Raw genomic sequence first — 5273 nt, 5'->3', positions numbered from 1 at the left:
GGTATAGGCTGAATACCCTTGTCCTCAATGCTTGGGACCAACGGTATTTCAGATTTCAGATATTTTCAGAATTTGGAACATTTTCATACACATAATGAGATATCTTAGGGATGAGACCCAAATCTAAACACAAAATTCATCTGTGTTCCCTAGGCACCTCATACACATAGCCTAAAGGTAATTTTATGCAGTATTTTAAATAATTTTGCTCATTAAATAAAATTTTGACTACATTTTAGCTTCCTGGCTTGAAGTCAAGTGTGGAATTTTCCACCTGGTGGCATCATGCCAGCGTTCAAAAGTTTTCAGATTTCGGAGCATTTTGGATTTTGGAGTTAACATTAGGGATGTTCATCTTTTATTGTTGTTCAAACTTTTGTATTCTTACTGAGGTTTTTTTTTTTTTGGTCTCATTGTTTTATCACAATGTTATCATGATAAAGTCTCCCCCATTACAGGCTTGACAATTTTTCTTGTAATTCTATTAATTTTTTTTATTTATTTGGAAACTATATTATAAGATGCCTTCATATGTAAAATTGCTATGTCTTCCTGATGAACCTGGTCTTTTATTCTCATGCAATGTCGCTTGTGCATAATAATGTTTTGCCATGAAGTCTTCCTCATCAGATAATAACACAGAGGCACTTACTTTCTTTCAGTTAGTGTTTGCATGGAATATCTTTTTCAATCTTCTATTATTTTTTTAAAGTTGGACTGCAGGTACTCCCTCTTTCCTCTTTTGATCTTTCTGTATTTTTACATTTTTAATAAATTGCAACTGGGGGTCAAGTTTATGAGCACTTGCCGGTCAAGTCCAATAATTTCCCTGTGACAACCTTACACATATGAGGACCCACCCTCCTGTAGTACCCAAGTCTTGTCTTTTCTACACAAATTTTGCCTACATTCTCCAACTATTTCTCATGCAAAATAGCTTAAAGGCCTACCTTTTAAATAGTGTACAGAATCCAGGCAAACCAAAGGCAGGATGGAAGTGGGCCTGCTCTTTGCATTAAGTTTACAAATGCTTAGAAATCTCATTATACCACTTTTGATGGGCACAGACAGTTGCAGAGAAATATCACTCTACCTGATGAAAAGTCTTGGAACAAGGAGTCCTCAGTCATAGGGGCTTGGGCCAGAGGGGCCTGGGCCCGGCTGGGCCACACGTCCAGTTACAGCAGCAGCTCTGTCCTCACGGGACAGTGACTGCCTTGTGGGAAAGTGGAGCAAGTATGAGGGAAAAATGAACAAACTAACAAACAAAACCCAGAATCTGGGCTCATATGTGACATAGTCTGAATTTTATTTATTTAATTTATTTTATTTTACATAGATGTGTATGCATTTATTTTCTGGGACAGAGTCTTTCAGTCTTTTCTGAAAAACTTCTCTTTAGTCTCACTCTGCCACTGTGGGTAGAGTACTGTGGTGTCACAGCTCACAGCAACCTCAAACTCGTAGGTTCAAGTGATCCTTCTGCCTCAGCCTCTGGAATAGCTGGGACAACAGGTACCTGCCACAAGACCTTGCCAGTTTTTCTATTTTTAGTAGAGACAGGCTCCAACTCCTGAACTCAGGCAATCCACCTGCCTCGGCCTCCCAGAGTGTTGGGATTACAGGCCTGAGCCACTGTGCCCAGTCCAAAATCTGAATTTTAAATGCTCCATGTGGGCTGGACAGAGCACTCATTTCCAGAACTGCTGTGCGCACTGAGGACCTGGCTGTCCCTTTGTCCCATTTGTCCATCTCCTTCCCCTTACTGGCCTACCCTCTCCAGAGGCTGCTTTCCTGTCTGGTCCTGGTCTGGATTCAAGCCATCCTAGACAAACTAAACAACCCTTAAAGTCTCTTAACTGGCAAGTGGGTGGAGACAGGCTGTGCTGGGCTACAGTCCCTAGGCTCAACGCCACCCACAGACCTCGGTCACACCTGTAAGTCTTGTCTCCAACCCCCGTCCCACGCACTGATGGATGTTTTGGTATATGAACAGGAGCTTTTACTTGCTAAACTCACCGCCCACCATGGGGATACTTCCCTTGGTCAGCCCAGCTAGAGAGAACATAGCCGGCCCTGTCCACACTGTGACCTCTTCTGAGGAGTGACACGGAGGTATTCCTGCCCAGAGCTCAGCCCTCCCTGCTGACTCCCTCCCTCCCGCCTGCCTTCCGTCTTTTACTCGGCTGCTTGTCCTTTGGGGAAGGTGAGCCCTGTTCTTCCACGTCTGGCTCACCCTCTGGGGACGTCAGGGTGGACTCCCTTCAGCACACTCATGCTTCACTAGGGCTCAAAGGGTAAGAAACAGAAGAGAAATAAGATGGAGTTTAAGGATGGTATGTGGCCTGTGTGTTTAACCTTTCAGCTGCAGAATGAGAGGGGAGAAAAGTGACTCAGGGAAAGTCAGCTCTGCTGTGACTCCACTGAATGTGACTGTTTGTCGGCCTGTGCATGTGAGTAAAGACAGCAGGAGAACTCAGTGTGTGGGGACGCTGGTCCCCACGTCTGTGCTCCCTCCAGACAGAACATGCAATATAGGGGAACCTGTCGTGCAGTTACACAGTGACAGCAATGACAGGAAAGGAGCAGAATAAATGCAGTTGTAGCAAAAAGACAGAAGGAGCCTGGTGCTTTAATTATTAATGTGTTTTTAAGTTGCTGTTCTCCCTTCTCTGTAAGTAACATATTAGTGTTTATACGCACACCATAAATGTATGCACACTGACACTGACTTTATGGGAGTGGAGTCAGAGTGTGGGTTTCCGTAAACTTGGAAGAATCTTCTTTGGCCTATTTCCACTCTGTATTCCCAGGCAGCACTCTCCATGCCGTGAAACAAAGTGCTTAGGTCTTCTTAGTAAAGGGTCAACAGCTGTGGCCTCTGAGGTAAGGGTGGCACCTGTGACCACTCAGTGATGGCCTGGAGAGTGTGATTGTGCCCAGGACCATGTCTCAGCCCTGTTCACTGACTGTTCATTTCCACGTTGTCCAGACCCCCTGGAACCTCCCTGCCCCTGTGCTTAAGGACACACCTTAATATGAATTCTACAAGGTTTGGTGACAATTAAATGAAAAACAGCTACACACACGAGAACCTTTTGTAAATGAGAAGAGGCCTTGTAAATGCCAGGAGCTGCTGTCCACAGCCCTGGAGGCGTGACAGAGTCCCACAGCTGCCACTCCGGCTGCACTGACTGTAAGGGAAGAAGCCAGAACACGTGGAGGTTTGGGGCCCCCCGGGGCTGTGGCTTGTGTGTTTGGATAAGAGGACTGTGCTGTGCAGACAAACCATGTATCACAAAGTGTTTTAAAGACAAACTTTTATAAATTATTTATTGAGCAAATCCAGTGGTGTTGACGGGCTCTTAATAATGACACCTCTTTATTTTAAGCAGACCAGAAATACTTCATTATAGATAAGATGGGTGAGTCTTCACAATGCTCAGAGAGTGAAGGAAGCCACGGTCTTGACACCTGCTGTCCTGCGGCCTCTTAGCTTGTCAGAACATCCTGTGCTGCTGCTAAATGACATCAACACAGCGACATTCTTAGCCACCTAGAAATCACTGACAAATCACTGTGTATGCCACATGCTGGTGGTTTGGGGCAGCATGCTAAGCACATGGCCCTGAGTGAGACCAGGCATGTCCCAGCTCCTTGCCAGGGACAAGCCAGGGCAGAGTGCATGAGGTTCTCCCTGCCCTTCTCAGAGCAGGGGCCCCCATGGACCTTTTGGGGACATGAGAGAGGAGTTGCAGTGGGCCTTGCAACAGAACAGAAGCAGAATGGGTGCTGAGCCAGCCAGGGCAGGTGCCAGGAGGTCCTGAGGTCACCTGCAGCAGGAGCTAGCAGAGGTATGGTGGGTGGGGAGGGGGCTTCACAGAATACCCACCCCCTCTCCTCAACAGAACAGGGCATGGAACTTTCTGAAAAGTGGTGTGATTCTGGTCTAAGGGAAGGAGCAGCACTGAGTTGGCTCAGCCTTTCCTTGCCTGCAGGTGCCAGCCATTCCCCTGCCTCCATCTGACCACAGCGGAGTGACATGGGCTGCTGACTCAAGCCACCTGGGCTAAGTTGGAGGCTGGCTCTTGCTGGGGTCAGCAGAGTTCCTTGAGCATGTTCCCAATTTCCCTGACATTTAGTGAACTCCTCTGTGGAACCAAAACAGAGGCAATGATGGGAAGTGCCCACCCCATGGTCACAGCCTCTGCCTGGCACAGAGGAAGATGATTACCTCCCTGAGATGACCAGCTCAACATCAGAGAGGGGGAGGGAAGTCTGGGATCTTCTGGACTTTTTTCTCTGTAACAAAAAAGTGTAGCAAAGGCTCTTGTCATTCCCATCTGCACACAGAGACCTTCTGGCCACACACCTTGATTCAGCAAGTGATCGGTAATGCTCATCACTCTGGCCTTACATGGTTCAGTGGCTGCTTGGGGCATCACTAACACCAATCACTTCATGATTCATCTGAGACATCTCTTAATCGTGTTCTGTGAAAAGTCCCCAATACAGGTCACAGAAAATAAAAGCAAGAAAGCATACTTTGAAGTGAAGCCATGATTATTTTTCCAATTACCGCTATGAAAGGGGATGAAATATATGTACTGGCTGGAAACATAACCATGGAGTTGTCTTTTTTTGTTTGTTTGTTTGAGACAAAGTCTTAAGCTGTCTCCCTGGGTAGAGTGCTGTAGTGTCACAGCTCACAGCAACCTCAAACTCTTGGGCTTAAGAGGTTCTCTTGCCTCAGCCTCCCAAGTAGCTGGGACTATAGGCATCTGCCATAACACCCGACTATTTTTTTGTTGTGGTTGCCATTGTTGTTTTAGCTGGCACGAGCTGGGTTCGAAACCACCAGCCTCAGTGTATGTGGCCCATGCCCTACCCACTGAGCTACAGGCGCTGCTCATGAGTTGTCTTTTGACAAAATCAAACTTTGATTCCAAGTCCAACTTGTTTGCATTTGCTTCTAAAAAGTGAAATGTGTGTGAGACAGAAAAAGTCAATGAGTCAATAGCCATCTGTGTTTCTATCTGTGGAAATATGATGATTCATGAAACCATCAGCGTACTGACCTCTAGGACGTGAGCACTGACATAGTGAAGGTGGTCTTGCCACTCCCTATTGGGGTCTCAAGGGACATACAGTTACTCAGCAGGAATTTTTAGAACATCAACTCTGTTTTGGGTGCTGTGTCATGCACAACAGACACAAAGCTAGGAAACGGAGTCAGGTGGGATGTCTGAGTAGTTGGGAGGTCAGGCAACACC

Source organism: Otolemur garnettii, unplaced genomic scaffold (assembly GCF_000181295.1).
Source record: "Otolemur garnettii isolate 467f Iridium unplaced genomic scaffold, OtoGar3 scaffold00170, whole genome shotgun sequence".
NCBI lineage: Eukaryota > Metazoa > Chordata > Mammalia > Primates > Galagidae > Otolemur > Otolemur garnettii.
Note: the sequence above shows the minus strand (reverse complement) of the source record.